Genomic DNA, 20,130 nt, shown 5'->3' with positions numbered 1-20,130 from the left:
TAATTTTGCTTTGTTTTATCTGATACATCTGGATTAATTTAGCCCCAGGCAAAGATCCATTTGCATCAAACAAAACAAAACTGCTGCCTTCAAACCATATTTTTGACTAAAAATTTCCACCTTAAGGCAAAGGATGTTTACATAGTTTGATACAGAGGAGACTCATACTCTGTCTTCTTGGATGATACCTTTGTATTTACTTCTTTCTTCCTCTCCCTCAAGTGTGGGCCTATCCCAAGGGTCTGTCCTTGGTCCTCTTCCCCGATCTTATGATGCTGCTGACTGCAGAGATCTTAGTCACCTCTATTGCTTTGCCTGTTACCTCTGCTCAGGTGCCATCCAAACAGTGACGCTAAGAAAAAAAATGAGTGATCTCTGCTTCAAATGTATCAAGCCCACAGGATGTTCAAATAGAAAAGTCCAGCAGATGCATGCAGAGACACTCTTAAGCAAAAGCTTTTTCTCTTGCCTATAATCATGCCTTGAAAAAGCTCCTGTTTTAATAAATCATGGGCCATATCTTTTTGCCAGAAAGGCTGATGAAGCAGGTCTATTTTTCTAACTTCTTTTTTTCCCTAGCCTGTGGGGTCTCCCATTTCATGCTTCTGTTTATCCAAGTTTTATTTACAATATCCTAATAAATCTTTGTGCTCTGGGATCATGTGGACATGAAGACGGTTTCAGGGGTTACCCATGAGTGTTGTAATGTTATGAACCATATGGCAACACTTTACTGTTGAGGACACAGGGATCTCACTGTGTGAGACTGAAATCAGGTTTCTTGCTCTTGACTTAAGGAAAGAGATTCAGACAGAGGACCAGATGGAGTCTTACACAGGCCCTGCCCAAACCACCACTGGGCTAGGAACAGTGAAAAATGCCCATGCTATCCTTTCTTCACTTGGATGGTGACAGGTAGGAAGCAAATTACTTCCATAATAAAAGTGTAAGTAAAAATTCTTATTGTCTAAATGTTCCCAAGTCTCATCTGCCTGCAGGTATAAATGAAGTCACATCAGTGTCACTTCCTTGGCCTCCTTCTAAAACCCTACCCACACTGTTTTGGGGAGTCTCCAGGACTGTCCTGCATGGGTTAATATTTTGATATTATTCCGTGTGGACATACATTTGGTATATATTGCTTTGTTATCTCCTTTTTCACTTAGTGTACTATGAACTTTCTCCTCTGGGTAGATATTTTTCTATAAAATGACTTAAAATAACTGATTTTAATTGAAGTATAGTTGATTTACAATGTTGTGTTAATTTCTGCTGTACAGCAAAGTGACTTAGTTATACACACATATATATGTTCTTTTCCATTATGGTTTATCCCAGGATATTGATTATAGTTCTCTATACTGTACAGTAGGACCTGTTGTTTATCCATTCTATATGTAATAGCTTGCATCTACTAACCCCAAACTCCCAGTCTATCCTTCCCCCACCCCTCTCCCCGCTTGGCAACCACAATGTTCTTTATGTCTGTGAGTCTGTTTCTGTCTTGTAGGTAGGTTCGTTACTTCTATATTTTAGTTTCTACATATAAGTGATATCACATGATATTTGTCTTTCTATGTCTGACTTACTTCACTTAGTATGATAATCTCTAAGTCCATCCATGTTGCTGCAAATGGCATTATTTCATTCTTTTTTATGGCTGAGTAGTATTCCATTGTATGTATGTACCACATCTTCTTTATCCATTCTTCTGTTGTTGGACATTTAGGTTGCTTCCATGTCTTGGCTATTGTGAATAGTGCTGCTGTGAACATAGGGTTGCATGTATCTTTTTGAATTATAATTTTGTCCAGATATATGCCCAGGAGTAGGATTGTTGGATTATATGGTAATTCTATTTTTAGTTTTCGGAGGAACCTCCATACTGTTTTCCATAGTGGCTGCACCAACTTACATTCCCACCAACAGTGTAGGAGGGTTCCCTTTTCTCCACATCTTCTCCAGCATTTGTTTTTTGTAGACTTTTTGATGGTCATTCTGACTGGTGTGAGGTGATACCTCATTGTAGTTTTGATTTGCATTTCTCTAATAATTAGCAATATTGAGCATCTTTTCATGTGCCTGTGGCCCATTTGTATGTCTTCTTTGGAGAAATATCTATTTAGGTCTTATGCCCATTTTTTGATTGGGTTATTTGGTTTTTTGTTGTTGTTGAGTTGTATGAGCTGTTTGGATATTTCGGAAATTAAGCCTTTGTCGATTGCATTGTTTGTAAATATTTTCTCCCATTCCATAGGTTGTCTTTTCATTTTGCTTATGGTTTCCTTTGCTGTGCAAAAGCTTGTAAGTTTGATTAGGTCCCATTTGTTTATTTTTGCTTTTATTTCTATTGCCTTGGGACACTGGTCTAACGAAACATTGGTATGATTTATGTCAGAGAATGTTTTTTCTATGATCTGTTCTAGGAGTTTTATGGTGTCTTGTCTTATATTTAAGTCTTTAAGCCATTTTGAGTTTATTTTTGTGCATGGTGTGAGGGTGTGTTCTAACTTCATTGATTTACATGCAGCTGTCCAACTTTCCCAGCACCACTTGCTGAAGAGACTTTTTCCCAGTTTATATTCTTGCCTCCTTTGTTGAAGATTAATTGACTGTAGGTGTGTGGGTTTATTTCTGGGCTTCTTTATTCTGTTCCATTGATCCATATGTCTGTCTTTGTGCCAATACCATGCTGTTTTGACTACTGTAACTTTGTAGTATTGTCTGAAGTCTGTGAGGGTTATGCCTCCTGCTTTGTATTATATTTTTAATGATTATATAGTGTTCCATCATATGGCTAATTTGTTTTAACCAGTCCTCTATTGTTGTATATTTACTACCGATAATAAATAATTCTGTGATGATTGTCTTTGCACACACATCTTTGCACACATCTCTAATTATTGTCCTGGAATAATTTCTGGGCATGGAATTGCTTGGCTGAGGCTGTGCTCATCATAAAGGGTTAATTCTATTATTATTAATAAGTCATGATAATGATATCAAGTACTACTAAATATTGGAAACAAAGAACCAGGGCTTCCCTGGTGGTACAGTGGTTGAGTGTCCGCCTGCCGATGCAGGGGACACGGGTTTGTGCCCTGGTCTGGGAGGGTCCCACATGCCGCGGAGCGGCTGGGCCCGTGAGCCATGGCCGCTGGGCCTGCACGTCCGGAGCCTGTGCTCCGCAACGGGAGAGGCCACAGCAGTGAGAGGCCCGCGTACCGCAAAAAAAAAAAAAAAAAAAAAGAAAAGAAACAAAGAAACATTCCAATGTGATCAATGCAAAGGAATAATTTTGAATTTCTGAAACCCCTTTATAATCTGACATTTTTGTTTCCTAAAATTTAGATACAGTATTTTTATGTAGGAGTAGTAAACATTTCTTCAAAGGACAATAATGTATAAATTGTATATTAGTGATATTTATCATCAATAAATCATGCAAATCTGGACAGATATTTTCACTTTATGTGAAAGTTCAGCATCCTGAAGTTTGTTATATCTCTACTAGAGAGATTTTAAAATTCCAGAGGTCCATAATGGATTAAGTGAAATGTATGACTTGTATACTTCACTAGATTTTAAGAGAAAGGAGTTGTCATCAGTATATTTTGACCAAGTGTCTTATTAAAGACACCACCAAGAATGGAGCTTGGAAGCAAGAGCAGCCCAGACACTGCTGGCAGCTCCATCATTCTGTACTTTAATAACTCATTGGCAACAGGATGCAGTAGTTTATGTTCCAGACTTTGCCTCCTGGTATCTAGATTTTTATAGGTGTTTTGACTGAGGTGTACAGGAGGCATTTTTTTGGCCGCTGATTTCTATTCCAGATTGTGGGATGTGAATAATTTGGTAAATTAACATCAATAGGTTAGACTGTTCTTTGTTACCAAATGCCCCTGGGCTGCTTGTTCCACTGGATGGTCACATTAATTTGCAACCACAGGAGGCTGGCTGCTGGGCACACACACCCAAGTTAAATTTTCTTTTGCAGGTTTTCCCCCTATTTTGGATGTTCAGGTAGCCACTGAAGTCTGAGGCAGCTCTCTCTTGTGCATTCATAGTTCTGGCTAAACCTTGGGCTTCCAAAACTAATATCAGGGAGGAAAGATCCAAACTTAGTGCTTTTGTGGCTTTTCTTTTTTTCCCCTGGGGCCAGCTTTCGGCCGTGATTCCAATGATCAGTCTGTACTCCTAGTTATATACTAAATGCATAAACTGTGTGTGCTACAAATGATGTTTTTCTAGCCTGTCCGTATAGCCTATTAAACCAGAGTTGGCAGTTTTCCATCCCTTAGGAGAAGCATTTGGCATAAATAATATTGTCATTTGGGGAGGCTAGACGTGGTTTGAAGAAGTGACCTTGTATAAATATTGTCTGAGGTATGACTGAGGCTAAATTATATGACAGGGAGCTAGTATAGTCTGGGCTCTGGGCCCTCCTGGTAATGAAGTTGCTTCTTGTAGTAATGGAACCATTTGAATTGGAAATGTAATCAAATACATCAGAGGCTATTAAAAAACACAGAAGCCAGGCTATTTATGAAGCCCCAGGGTCCAGAGGATGGCAAAAGGGTACTGGAATTTCTTTGTCATTCAAATGGCTTTGTCTTTTTAAGAGACAAGATGTCCTAGAAAGGGCCTTTTGCCCTTGCCATGGAACTTCCCTCAGTGCTGAGACGCCAGAGCGTGCCAGACGTTAGCTGATCCTCCATGCAAGTTTGGGGTGAACTGTGGGCACTGAGCCTGAGCACAGTGTTGCTGGCTGTTTGTGGGTGACGTCGTGTGTCAGCACAACACAGCCCCCCAAGCCAGTTACTTTCCATTCTGCATGCAAAATCCTACTTTAGGATTTTGTTCCTCTTTTTTGGCCTGTGTTACTGTAATGGCCTCCTAATTATACAGAACTTCCCTTCCCTTTCTCTTCCATCTGTTAATTGATTTGCCAGATCTGTCTTTCAAAAGCATGGTTTTATTTTCATCAGTCCATCAATTTATCCATTCGTTCAACAAGTATTTATTGAGTGCCAACTGTGTGTCAAGCACTTCGCTCCCTGCTATAAGATTTATAGCCTAATGAGGGAGAGAGATATTTGACAAAAAATTCCAGTACTCGATATACAATTATAAATTAGTGTGAGCATTCTGTAGGAAAGAAGGAAGATTCTTTGATAGTACATATAAAACTAAGGAACCTCATCTCAACTGAGGGGTCAGGAAGGCTCCTCTGAGGAAATGATAATTAGGTTGCTGTGTGAGCATGTGTAGGTATAGGTCTCAACTAGGCAAAGGAGGGGGCTGTGGAGTGGGGGCAGGTTGGGCTGGGGCGTGTTTTCCAAACAGAGTAGCAGGCCATGGCAGGGGCAAGCGTGGTGCCATTGGAAGAATGGAGAGAAGGTCATTGTGTCTGGAACAGGAGAGTGAGGGCCACAGGAAGAGGGATATGTAAGCTGTGTTAAGAATAGTGGTCTCTGTCTACCAGCAGTGCGAAGCCATTGGGGAGCCTTTGAGCAGGCTGTGATTTGATTGGATTTGCATTTTGAAAAGACCACTTGGGCTGCAGTGGGGAGAATTAATTGGCAGTGGGCAAAGAGCTCAGGAAGGAGAGATCATTTAGCAGTGGAGATGAGAAATAGACAGGTTGGAGCATTGTCTGTGTGGGGAAAAAACCCACAGAGTTTGATGATAGATTGGACTCAAGTGAAAGGGATCATCAAGGATGACTGTGAAGCTCTAATTTGTGCAGCTGTATCGGTTGAGCTGTCACTTGCTGAGTGAGGGATCGCTGAAAAAGAGGACTGAAATCAGGAACAAATGTGACCTTGAACTGGGAAAAACTTGATGATTTTCAAGAAATAGCATGGGGGATAGCAGTAGGAGATGAAGTCAGAGGTGTGACTGGAGAAGGTAGCCAATGTAGGTCAGCAGAAAAGGATTTTACCTTTCAACTGAGTGATACGGGATGCTATTGGAGGGTTCTGAGCAGAGGAATTACATGGTCTGACCTACATTTTTGAAAGACTACTTCTATATAGAGAAAAGACTCTAGGAGGACAAGACCAACATCAAGGAGATCAGGTGGGTGACAGTACAGTAATCCAAGTGGAAGGTGGTGGAGGTGACTTACTTCAGGGCAGTAGCTGAGAAGGTGATGAGAAGTGCTTAGAACCTGGACAGATTTTTAATACAGAACCAGCAGCATTATCTTATGGCTTGGGTGTAGTGAGCAAGAAGAGAGGAGTGAAGGATAACTCCAAGATTTTTGGCTTGAGCTATTAAAAAGATGCATTGCCACTCACTAAGATGTAGAAGACTACCGGAGATTAAGGAGTTTGATTTTGAATATTAGGTTTGAGATCCTTATTAGATAACCAACTTGAAAGCGTGAGTAGGCTGTTGGACATATGGGTTAAAGTTTAAAGGAGAGATCCAAAATAAACATATAAATTTGTTTATATTTGGGGTGTAGATAGAGGATACTCAAACGAATGAGAAAGGATGAGTTCACCAAAGGGATTAGGATAGAGAAGAGGAACACTATGCTTAGAAGCTAAGCATAAAGAAGATAATTCTAGTCAGTACTCAAGGTTGATATCAGCAGTAACGACATAGCGACATCACATACCCCTTGATATGATGCACTGAGAAGAGTACGACATCACTTCTGTGGCATTTTTGCCAAAAATACATAATCTCAGTCTAACCATGAGAAAACATCAGACAAATCCAAACTGAGAGACATTCTGCAAAATAACTGACCAGTACTCTTCAAAAGTGAAAGACAATGAATGACTGAGAAACTGTCACAGATTAAAGGAAACTAACAAGTCATGACAACTAAATACAATGTGGGATCCCAAATTGTATACTGGAGCAGAAGAAGGATATCAGTAGGAAAACTGTTGAAATTCAAATGTAGACTATGGTTTAGTTAGTAGTATTGGTACCAGGAATACTACTGGTACAATACTATTGTACCAATACTAGTAGTATTGTACCAGTACTACTAGTAGTATTGTACCAATGTTATTTTCCTGGTTTTGATCATCGGATATGGTTATATAAGACGGTTTATGTGGTTATATAAACTATTAAGGAAGTTGGATTAAAGAAATGGAGGAATTTTCTATTTTATTTTTGCAACTTGTCTGAAAGTCTAAAATTATTACACAAGAAAAAGTTAAAGAAAATTAAGTGCATGGCTTTCAGGTGCATACCCCCCAAGGATGTGGCTGCCCTCACATCCAGCATAGAGATGCCGGAGAAGTAGGCAGGGCCATCCTGTAGCATCTTTAGATTGTGTTAAAGGCTTTGGACTTTCCTCTAAGAGCCAATGAAGGATTAGGCAGGGAATGTGGAGGAAGATGGGAAACTAGACATGTTTGTTTTAGGCAAAAAGAGAGAGGAAAACAGAATAAATACTGGGTTAGGCCCAGATTCAGGCAAACACCCAGTTACTCTCAATTATTCATCCTGTTCTGCAAACAGAATTGACCATGAGTTAGTTCATGACTCACAAGGGTGTTAGCACATTGTAACGTCTGGCTGGGAAGATTGCTCAAATCCCAAAGGATTATCCTTGAGGAGCCTTGCAGCGTCCTGTTTTCTCCTGGCACTCCTACAGTTCAGGCATAACTGTGGAGGGGATTTTAAGCTTGTAGGCCTGAGAGGTGAACTGTGTGCCCTTTACATCTGACCCTGCCTGTCTGGAATGATTCCAGAACAAAGAGTGCAGCTGGATTGAGATACCAACCTGCAGTGAGTGAGGAAATGACCCGCTAGAAATGAGGGGACAGCCTCCTTCTGTGCCCTTCTTGGCCAGCTCTGCTGGGGGAGGGGTGGTGGCAATGTGGGGGAGTGGGGGGCATAGCAAAGATTTCATCACATCAGAGTTCCCAAGGGGGGTGTAGAGCCGTTGGAGATGGTGACTGGGAAGTGCTAATTGTAAAATTATATGTTTTACAAGGGGAAATTGTGAAAGTGGTTCATGTAGAAGACAGAAGGGTTCCCCGAAGCTGGAGAGTCTGTGCCTCTGCCCAAAGAAGGGGTGAACCATGGAAGAAGGTGCCATTTTAGTCCCTGTGGTCCTCTGGGGACGGGCTGAGAATCAGGAGACTCCCTGGAGTCTAGGCTTTGATCACCTCCCACCACCAGCTTGCCCTCATTTTCTGGCCTGGTGGTAAACTGCATTTCAGCCCCGAAGCCTAGCTCTGCTCTCAGAAACTCCAAAAGCATGCAGTCTAACACTCTGAAGCTCAAATCCTACAAAATGTTATTATTAACAGTGGGTGTCGGTTTCTGAATACTTACTCCATGCTAGGCTCTTTATATAATTGTTTCTAATGCTTTCAACAACGCTTCCAAGTAGTTATTATCATCCCCATTTTACAGGGGATATTCTTGGTGAGGACAGAGAGGCGCAGCTTGTCTGAGTAAGTGGCTGAACCAGGATTTGAACCCAGGTCTTGCTCCCCAGTATTGAACGAGCCCATGGTGCTGGGAGTGAGGAATCCTCCAGGAAGTGACATGACTGGCACTGACCATCACCCCCGGTAGCCCAACTTTATAGACACATACCAATGTGCCGGATTTCAGGAAATTTCACTGGGGAGGTGGAATCAGCAGCCCATGACTCATCGGGCTGAATTCAGGGGAGGCTGCCTGACGGGGCTGCTGCAGTCCGTTTATAGTTACTGAGGTCTGAAGAGTGAGGGGGAAGGGCATGAAGAGTCATGACCGGCACACCTGGGCCCCTGATGTTGGAAAATCATGAGGATGTTCTGTCAGTGTTGGCCTGCAGCTACATTTCTGGCTTAAATTTGGGGTGGGCCTTGAAAGTGGAAAGAACACATCATATTGAGAGTCTGACAGTGAGCGAGGTCCAGGGTGCTAGCTGGCTCTGTGCCACAGACTTGACACGTGAAGAGGAGCAGAGAAGCTTTCTCATTACCATTAAAGTCTGTCATGTGCTCTGGGCGTCCCACAGAGGAAAGGTAGCCAGGCCTCAACCCCATTCCCTGGAGCAACCCTTTTGATGCAGAATTACAGAGGAGCCCAGGCCCACAAAAGACACTGTGTCACGACCTACCACATTGATTAAACAGCTTCGCTATGAACTGTTTTCATAAGTGAAAGCAATGGGGCAAGGGCATTTTGCATGTTGGAGACATTTTAAGATGTCAGCATTTCCCGGAAAAAATAAAGGAAGGAAAAAGAAAAGTCAGTTCTCATGGTAGGTGTTGAGAAGAAGGAGTTGAGAAAGACTCCATCGCGCTATTCGTTGGGTCAGAACCCTGCCTTTGCCTTGTTTTATCTCCACTGTTGCCCTCCCCAGCTTTCATTCCCTTCTGTTCTCTTGCTGCTCTGCGTTTGCACATTTTCCCCTTCTCCCCGGCACAGCCCCTGCCTTCGTCCTCCCCCTCCTCCCTGTCACCGAGTAGCTCCGACTTTTCCTTCACAGCACCGCTCAGTATCTTCCTGGGATGTCTCCCCCGCCCACCTGAGCTTAGGTAGGAGCAGTCCCTGTGCGTCCTGTGAATTCTTCTAGCCAAACACTCACCCTTTTGTTTCGTTAGCTCCTCCAAAGCAGGGACTGAATCATTCTTCCCGGCTCTTCATGTGCTAGCCTTCAGGGATACGCAAGAACAGGAAGTAAGGACATTCAGCTGTGGACTAGATACGAATGCCCCACTGGCGGCTTCCCTGAGTTCCTTATTGCTTCAACCCCCATCAACCATCTTTGACTCTTCTTTCCCCCATTTCCTTTCAATCACCCACTAAGTCCTATCCATTCAAACAGTAAGATTAAGCCCTCAATATATGTTAGGCAAAAGTACTATACATGTATTTCCATCAAGGCTCACGACAAATTTATAAGGTGGATGCTGTCATACTGTTGCTTTACAGATGAGGAAATTGAGGCAAAAGCGATTAAGTAATTTGCCTGAAGGCACACAGCTCAAAAGTGATGGAACTAGGATTGGAACCCAGGTAGTCTGGCTTCGAAGCCCTAAATCTTAAGTATGTCTCAGTCCTCAAAGGCCACCATGATGTCATTTCCCCCTGCACTCCATTCCCTATAATGGAGCCAGAGCAATTGTTCTAAATGAACTCTCTTTAAAACCCTCCATAACTCCCTATTTCCCTCCAAAGTCTAAACTTCTTAAGGCAACAGACAAGACCCTTCCCCCATCTGCCCCTGCGCACCTTCCAGACTTGTCTCTTGCCACTCCTCACCTCAGCTCCTATGCCCAGGATTTTTGTGTATGGAACACTGTGGCCTCCTCCTCTCTCTGCCTGGCTAACCCCCTCTTGCCCTCAGGTCTCAGCTTAGACGTAACTTCTTCCAGGAAGCACTCCCTGACCCCCTGATTGTTAGTGCTGCCACAGCATCCCGTGTTTACCCCTTTGCAGCAACTATGGTACCTTTAGAGAGCCTGCTCCATTCCTGTCTCCTCCACCAGCTGTAAGCTACATAAATACAAATATTGGTCTTGTTTTTGGTGAATCCCCCAGGAATAGCACAGTATTCAATAAACATTGGTTAAATGAAGGAATTAAGGGGTGACTTCTAAGTCACAGTTCTGACCTTGGCTGATCCTGTGGAGGTCCGTATCCCTGCCTCTTCCTACCTTATACATTGTACAGAATTGCCAGATTCAGGAGTGAAGATGGTATTAAAGGGCAGATGACATGGAAGAGGGAACCACAAAGGGAAGCAGCCACTCTCCCCATAACACAATATCAACTTCTACTTCCCAGGGGATACAGAAGCCTTCCTGGGACCTTTTGCTTAAGAGTCTCTGGCGTTAAATCAAATCCCCTGCACCTGTCCACCAGCTAGAGTGCTGTGTGAGAGGTCAGACTACCTGCAGTTCTTTCCAGGTGTCAGCACTACTCATGTACTGGCTTTTGGACTTGGATATAGCTTTATTAAACCTCATTTTACTCATCTGGAAAAGATTACCTGGGTTTCAGTTTCTGGCAGTATAACAGATTAGATACACTGAATGACACTTCCAACTAAAGCAACTAAAATGGAAGAAGAAAAGAAAAAGTGTCTTTTTTTTTTTTTTTTTTAAAGCATACTGTTAAAGTGACTTGAGTAAAGAATCTGTGAATCCGAAAAGGGAAGTAAGCGCAGGAATCCAGAAGTCACTGGGAAACAAGGAGATTTTCACCCTAAGGTTTTCTGCCTGGGCCAGGGAACTTCTACTCTGATGGATGTACAGGACTCAAGAAGTAGGAGATAAAGCCTACTTGTCCAAATTGGAGATTGAATAAGACACTCTAGCACGAGCTGCCACACAGAGAGAGAGCGCAAGGGGACCTGCCTGCACTGACCTGGTTACTGGATGAAGGGACTAAACAGCTCCTCCCCCGCAGATTATATAATCTCAACTGAGCCTTCATAAGGATGTATCAGGCTGAATTCATGCACCTTTAGGGTCAAAAACAACTTTAAGTGAAGAATTCAACTTCAGATGGTACCAGACTAGTACCCCCCAGGAGACTGGCAGAAGCAATTTGAATCTTCTGAAGAGGAGCTCACCTTCAGCCCAAGACTTAAATAATTTTTTCAGATCAAGTTACAAGGAAAATGAGCAGCTCACAATAATATAAAACCCCAAAAAACACACTAGGAAAACAGGACACTATGAATGAGGGGAAAAAAAAGAGACAGCGGAAACAAAACTTCAGTTATGAAAAGATTTCCTAGATAAAAAGACAGCATGATGAACAACTTTCTACCAATAAATTTGAAAACTTAGATGAAATGGATTGAATCCTAGAAAAACATAACAGAAAAACTGACTCAAACAGTAGAAAATCTTAATAGTTCTATAATGGTTTTTAAAAATGAATTAATAATTTAAAATCTTTCCACACACAAAAACAAAACAAAACAAAGAGCTGCCAGGCTCATATGACTCAGGAAAAGGCATTTGATAAAATTTAACACCAATTCATGATTAAAAAAAAACAAATAAAAAGGAGATTTATCTAACCTGGAAAATGGTGTCCATAAAAATCTTTACAGAAAATATTATAATTTTTAAGGAAAACATTAAAACACTGAAAACATTCTATTTAAGATCCAAAAAGGGAGGCTGATTAGTTATTCAATATTTTACTAGAACAGTCAGTCACTTCAATATGTCATTCATGCTCAGTAAAAAAAAAATGTATTTAATAATAATAATAATTTATGGAAACACCAAAATATATGTAGGACCAAATCTAAGAAGAAAATGTGCAAGTGCTTTGTGGAGAAAGTTATAGAACTTTATTGAAGGAGATTAAAGAAGACCTAAATAAATGGAGCCATACAGCAGATTTTTCACAGGAAGCTTCAATAGCTTACAAATCAATAAATACGGAGATTCAATAGAAATCCAGTCAATATTCTCTCAGAGGTTTTCCTGGAACTTGACAAAATGATACTAGAATTTTTCTGGAAGAGCAGAAAGCCTGGAATAGCCAATAGTCTCTGGAAGAAGAAATGCTAGGGAATTTGCCCTACCAGATAAATAGCAAGACCTGATAATGCTACGGGAATTAAATCAATGTGGTATTTGTACAGGAACAGATCAACAGGCCAGTGGAACAGAATAGAGGGCCCCAAACAAACATGTATATATGGAAACTTGAAATAAGACAAGGTAGCCATTGTGGATAGCATGGAGGTGACAAATGGTGCTGGGACAATTGGTTATCCATATGGAAGAACCTGAAATCAGATCCCAACTTACCCTGCACACAAACATCAAGTTCAAATGGAATAAAGACTTAAATATGAAAGGCAAAGGTATAAAACTTTTAGAAGGCAAATTAGGAGAATATTTTTATGATATTCTAAGGGTAAAGGAGGATTTTTCTAAGCCAAAATATGAAAACATAAACCATAAAGAAAAACTGAAAAATTCAATTCTATTAAATGTCTGTCAAAAGACACCATGTAGAGAGTAAAAAGAAGTAATAAAGATGAAGAAGGTATTTCAACACATAAAATCAGGTATCAAAAAGGACTAGTATCCAGGGCTTCCCTGGTGGCGCAGTGGTTAAGAATCCACCTGCCATTGTAGGGGAGATGGGTTCAAGCTCTGGTCCGGGAAGATCCCACATGCTGCGGAGCAACTAATCCCGTGGGCCACAGCCCCTGAGCCTGTGCTCTACAGCCTGTGAGCCACAACTAAAGAAAGCCCATGTGCAGCAAAGAAGACCCAATGCAGCCAAAATAAATAAATAAATAAGTTAAAAAAAGGACTGGTATCTAGAATACATGAAAAATTCCTACTATCAATAAGAAAAAGACAGTCCAATAGAAAAAACAGACAAAAATAGGCATTTCATGAGAAGTGCCTCAACTTCACTAGTGCTCATCCTTTTTTAGTAATCGAGGAAATATATACATTAAAATTACAATTTCCTACTCACTGGATGGGTGAAAATTTTCTGATAAATCCAGATGGCAAGTCCATGGATTAATGAGACCTCTAATCCACTGTTAGCAGAATGTAACTTGGTGTAAGCATTTTAAAAATACTTTGGCATTACCTGGTAAAGTTAAAATGTGCATATCCTGAAACCATCCATTATACTTCTGAGTATGTAGCCGAGAGAAACTCCACCTATGTGCATTAAAAGACACATAGAAGGGGACTTCCCTGGTGGCTCAGTGGTTAAGAATCTGCCTGCCAATGCAGGGTTCCATCCCTTGTCCAGGAAGATCCCACATGCCGCGGAGCAACAAGGCCCATGCTCCACAACTGCTGAGCCTGTGCTCTAGAGCCCATGAGCCACAACTGCTGAGCCTGCGTGCCACAACTACTGAAGCCTGTGTGCCCTAGGGCCTGCGAGCTGCAACTACTGAGCTTGCGTGCTGCAACTACTGAAGCCTGAGCGCCTAGAGCCTGTGCTCTGCAACAAGAGAAGCCACCACAATGAGAAGCCATGCACCGCAACAAAGAGTAACCCTTGCTCGCCACAAGCAGAGAAAGCCCACGCACAGCAACGAAGACCCAAGGCAGCCAAAAAAAAAAAAAAAAAAGACACATAGAAGAATGTCCTAGTAGCATTGCTCATGATAGCTCCGATTGGTAATACTCCAAATGTCTGTAAAGAGTAGAATAGATAGATTGTGGTTTATTTATACAATGGAAAACTACATAGTGGAGAAAATGATTGAACTACTATAACATGTATCAATATGGACGAATCTCAAAAAACATAATGATGTTAACAAAAGTAATAAAAAACATAAAGAAAAACATAAACTACTAAGACTACAGATGGCATGATTCCATTTATATAAAGAAAAAAATTGGCAAAACCAAGTATTATACCCTAAGAGATGCATACGTAGTTGGTAAATTATAAAGAAAAGTAGGGCTGTGATTAATACAAAATTTAGACCTTGTTTCTCTTGCAAGGAGAGAAGGCAGTTTAGCTGGAGAGAGGTCCACAGAAACCTCTGAGATACTGGTAATGTTCTGTTCCTTATTCTGGGCAGTGGTCACACATTTCATTATTATTTAAAAATTTCTACAGATAAAATTTATTCATTTTTATATATGATACATCCTGCAATTAAATAAAAACTTTGCGTCATGGTATTATGGCAAAGATTGAATGACACAAGACACATAAAGTGCCAAGCATATAAGAAGTGCTCAATCTAATATGTGTGTAAATTTTAAAAAATAGAATAAAATAATTCTTCCCTGAGGCCTGACAAGGGCGGGGCAAGAAGGCACCGAGAAGTAGGCTGTGGACAGCAGGACAGTCTCATGGGCCCCAAGTAAGGATGCAGAGACTCGGACATTGGCTGGAGCTCATCCAGTCCTTGAGGAATCTGCCAAGCGAAGCAGGCAGACACATTCCAGAGGATGGCATGTTTACAACCTCTTGGCCCGACACCACTGCCATAAAAGCAGCCAGCCCAAATCCCTTTCTTCTTATCTACAGATGAGCCCCAGGACATTATACCCTTCCTGGGAGAAACTACTGCTTTCTAAGAGAAGATGACCTGCATTTTCTACAGCTCCTCTCCACCCACCAGCCCTGTAGAGATTTCACAGGGAGTGATGTGACCACCAGACAATGCTTATCCACCTCACCCCTGCCCATGGGTGGAGGGTCTCTAACACGCTGGCTGGAGGCCAGGTCTCATGGGGGGGCCCTCAAGGTCTTTGAACAAACCTTCACTGAGCATTGATAACTGCAAGACACTTTGCTGGATGCAAGGTGTTATGGGTTGAATTGTGTCCCCTCCAATATGTTTCAGTCCTAATCCCAGTCCCTGTGAACGCGACCTTATTTGAAAATCGGGTCTTTGCATGTGATCAAGTTAAGATGAGGTCATTTGGGAGGGCCCTAATCCAAAGTGACTGGCTCCTTATAAAAGGGAAATTTGGACACAGAGACCAGGCACACAGGGAGAACGCCATGTGAAGATTAGTGTTCTGCTGTCACAAGCCAAGAAACTACCAGAAGCTAGGAGAGAGGCCTGGAACAGATCCTCCCTTTGTGCCTTCAGGGGAGCATGACCCTCCCCACACCTTGATCCCAGACTTCTAGCCTCCAGAACTGTGAGACATTTCTGTTGTTTAAGCCACCCAATTGTGTTACAATATTTTGGCAACCCTAGGAAACTAATACAAATGAGCAGACAGAGAAATGAAAAAGATAGGACTTCCTGCTCTCATGGAGCTCACTGCCTCCAAGGGCATGGGAAGAAACTGTTGTATTTCAAGCAGAATGAAATAAGTAAAATAATTAAAAAAGCAAGGAAACTGTTCTGGCTGTGCTGCCTAGAGAGTAATACAAACTGCAGTACAAAGCTTTACACTTTCATTTATTTCTTTTTTCCACATATTCATGTATTCACAGGGGCCATCAAGTATATTGATTAATTTGGAATCAAATAAATCCAAGTTCAAATTTCAGCTCAGTTGGTTTTTAGTCATGTGATACTGGGAAATTTATATATCTTTGTTAAGGCTCATTTTCCCCATCTGTGAAATGAGGATCATCGTACCTACCTTGTAGAGTCATTATCTGTATTAAATAATATATGGGAATCTATATACACTATATGTATATGTCATATATATATTATATATATATATATATATATATATATATATAAAAGTATCTTAGTACAGTTCCTGACACATAGGAAGTGTTTCATAAATGGAGTTGATTACCCGCAGTAGAGGAAGCAGCATTACTATTCATCCAACAGAATTTATTGTGTCTGCTATGAGTCAGACAACATGTTAGGGGATACAAAAATAAGGCAATTGTTCCTGCCTTCAAGGAGCTCACAGTCAAGCTCCTTCCTGTCATGGAGACAGATATGGAAGCAAACAATTACAAAATAATAAAATAAGTACTGATAGAGGTATGTGTCAAGGGAGAGCCAAATTGGGGGTGACTCATCCTGAATGAGGGATCAGGGTAGAGGCAGAGAAGAGGTGACGCTTGAGATGAGTTAGAAGGATGAGTAAGGGTTTGTTGAGGAGAAGGCCATTCCAAGGAGCAGGAAGGAATATGTACAAAGAAATAGAAGCATGGAAGAATAGGCAACGTTTGGAGAAGGGCAGATAGTTTGGTGCAGCTGAAGCACAGGATCCTGAGCGAGGAGGTGATCTTGGAAAGATGGGCAAGGGCCACGTTGCAAAAAGCTCTATATGCCAATCTGAGGAGTTTGGACTTTATCTACAGGCAATGAGAGATTTTTGTTTTTTAGTCATAGATGGCAAGTAGGGGTAAGATTTGCTTTTAGACATATTGCTCTAGCTTTAGTGTAGAGGTGAGAAAGGAGGCAGGGGAAACCAGTTAGGAGGTGATCACATTAGTCAAGACCACAAACTGTGAAGACTAGCACTGCGTCGGTGGTGGATGAGTTCAGGAAATAGGAGATAGTGTTAACTGACATCTGTAATGCCTTGTAGCTGCCCTGCATTTCTTAAACACTCTTCCTATGCTTGGGGAATTTCCCAAGAAGCCAGAAACTCACTTTCCCAGCCTTCCTGTCAGATGGGGAAGAGGCATGTGATCTAGGCTCTGCCTATTAGGACTTGGGTTTAGAAAAGGGGGATGTGAAGAAAGAGATAGCACATGGAAACCATTCTGAAGAGGAGAGTGGGGGGACATTGAGTTTTGAGAGACAGTGGTCCCAGCCATCATTTTCTGCCCTGGAATTTGTTGTGATCCTTGGGGCCAGTGCCAGCCGTGGCAGCAGCAGGATTTCCACTGGACAGCCTGGCAGGGTGACTTGGGCATTATTCTTGTCTGCAAATCCTCCAAGGTGGCCCTTGGCCCCTCCTGAAGATTCTGTGTACTACCTAATAATCTAATAAATGTTTTTAAATTTTTCTTAAAGTGGCTAGAATGGCTTCTGTAGTTTGTAACCAAGAACACAATCTGATCCAAGTAGAAATAATAGGATTTAGTGATAGATTGGGGGTGAGAGGGTGAAATCTAGAACAATGCCCAGAGTTCTGTCTTGGGGGTCTAGGTGAATAGTAGTGCTGAGTGCTGGTAATTAGACTTGGGAATGATGGGTGATGAGCAGCTCGGGGAAGGGAATGGGAAGGAATAGTGAGCTCAGTTTCCAACAATGCTGAGTTTGAGTTTCCTTTGGGACTTGTGGGTCATGGGCAGGGAGATATATGGATCTGAGTATTAGCAAGGAAGTCTAAAAACAGATCTTGGACTTGTTAGAATATATTCATTCATTAAATTAATATCAGTTGAACACTTACAATGTGCCAGGCACTGGGGAAACAACTGTGAATAAGACAAGATCCCTGCTCTCGTAAAATTTATAATCTAATAGGATAAATCAGAAATAAGTAAACACATAAAGTACGATTTGGGGAGTGATAAGTGCTTACAAAGAAAAATAGAGCAGAATAAAGAGATAAAGAATGATGGTTGGGAAGTTCCCTGGCTGTCTAGTGGTTAAGACTCCACGCTTCCACTGCAGGGGGCACAGGTTTAATCCCTGGCCAGGGAACTAAGATCCCACATGCTGCCAAAAAAATAGAATGATGGTTGGAGGTGGGGTTGGAACAGCTATTTCAGAAAGGGTATCCAAGAAGTCATCTCTGAGGAGGTAACATTGAAAGGAATTAGAGAGAGGGTCCTACAAAGGTTTGGGGACTAGGAGAAGCAATCTGAGTGAAGGAAACAGCAAATGCAAAGGGAAGATAAGCTTAGGGTGTTTAAGGGACAGCAGGAAGGCCAGGGTGGCCAGAGGGCAATGAGCAAGAGGAGAGTGGTAGAAGATGTTCTTGGAGAGGTGATCAGGGACTAATCACATTGAGTTTACATTGTTGACCATGATGAGGAATTTGTTTTTTATTCTAAGTTTGATGAGAAGCTGTTAGAGGGTTCTGAGCAGTGAGAGAAATGATGCCATGTGGAGTAGAGTCTTTGGGAAGCAAGAGTAAAAGAAGGTAGGCCAGATGCAAGGCTAGTGCAGGAATCCAGGAAGGAGATGATGGTAACTTAGACTAAAGAGGTGATGGGGATGGCAGGGTGGTGAGAAATGGTTAGATGCTGGATATCTTTAGAAGGTACAACCAAGAGGACTTGCCAATGGAATTTCTGTGGATGTTAGGGAAAGAAAAATCTAAAATGACTCTCATGTTTTTCGCCTAAGGAATTGGGTGACCAGTGGTATGATTTAATGAGGTGGATGAGAGCAGGTTTGGGGAGCAGTGGTGCAAGTCAAGTATTTTTTTTTGGACTTAAGTTGGAGCTGTCTATTAGATATCAAAATGGAAAATTTGGGGCAAGAATTATCAATTTGGAAGTCATCATCTCAGAGACAGTATTTAGCCATCTCCCTTCCCTCTCCTTCCCCATAAATCCCTTCTCAAATCCCCCCTGTAGCTTTGGGGAAGCCTCCTGTCACGGGTAAGTTATGGAAGGAATCTTCATCTTTCCTCTCTGACACAATTCTTTCCCCAGGAGGTCTGTGCTGAGCCTACCACAAGTAAAATACAGAAAATAGGAAAAGCAGAAAACCAAGGCAAGACATTTTAAAGAAAAGTACATTGCATTACATTGTATTATGAATTTCAAAATTTTAAGTTGCCTGAGTATGTAACATATGTGTGCTACATGTTTTAGGATTTAAACTTCTGTGAGGTAGCAATTGTTCTCTTTTGTGTCTTCTTGGGAAGCAGTTTAGAGAAGTGGTTAAGATCATTGGCCTTGGAATCCCACTTGTTCCAACTTAGAAATGCATAATCTTGGTCTAATTAGGATCTTTCAATATCCTCATCGGTAACATGGGGATTGTAACAGAACTACAAGTTTGGGATTGTTGTGGAGGTTAAATGACTGTGTTGTAAAGCCCTTGGAATGGTGCCCATGTTGAATGCACTCAATAACTGCTAGCTGTTAGTATTATGTATTCTGTAGGAACATAGGCATATTGTGAACCCCACATAGGAAATGCTTACACAGAGGCTAAAATACTCCTATTAAAATGTTGTAAGGGAATACAGTATCGGGAGGTGGGGGGACAAGGGTGTCTGGATCTAACATTTTCTCATCTTAGATTATTTTTCATTCTATGAAATCATTCATGTGCTGCCTGAGAGCACAATGTGTACCCGAGGACAAAGAATGAGGCTGGTGAACAGGGAACTTCTCAGGCCCCTTTCAATGCCACTTCCTTTCTTGAGATGCTCACCCTCATCCAAGGTGCCAGGTGATTGGTTGTGCTTCCTACTTATTTGGGTTCCCTGCTTCTCCATTCTTCCTGTCTGGTGAAGTCCCTTTGCCACATAACGCCTTTCCCTGTTAGCTTGAAAAATAACCCATCCTGATTCCTGATTGTTCAGGTGAGCCTTTGCTAGCCAGCTGACCATAAAGATGAATCTTTTATCCTTTCTTCTAGGCAATATTTGCATTTTAGCAAAGGCCACTATGACGAGGTTGCAGAGGTGAGTGGCGGTGGGCACACCGAACAAGGGAGGGGATTGCAGGGCCCACACTGAACAGTGTAGTGGGACTTGGACAGTTCCCCATGGCCCACCCTGCTGGAGCCCTTAAAAGAGTTATCCTAGAAAGGATTGAATTTATCTAAACTCTAAGCTCTGA

Source organism: Tursiops truncatus, chromosome 3, assembly GCF_011762595.2.
Source record: "Tursiops truncatus isolate mTurTru1 chromosome 3, mTurTru1.mat.Y, whole genome shotgun sequence".
NCBI classification, from domain to species: domain Eukaryota; kingdom Metazoa; phylum Chordata; class Mammalia; order Artiodactyla; family Delphinidae; genus Tursiops; species Tursiops truncatus.
Note: the sequence above shows the minus strand (reverse complement) of the source record.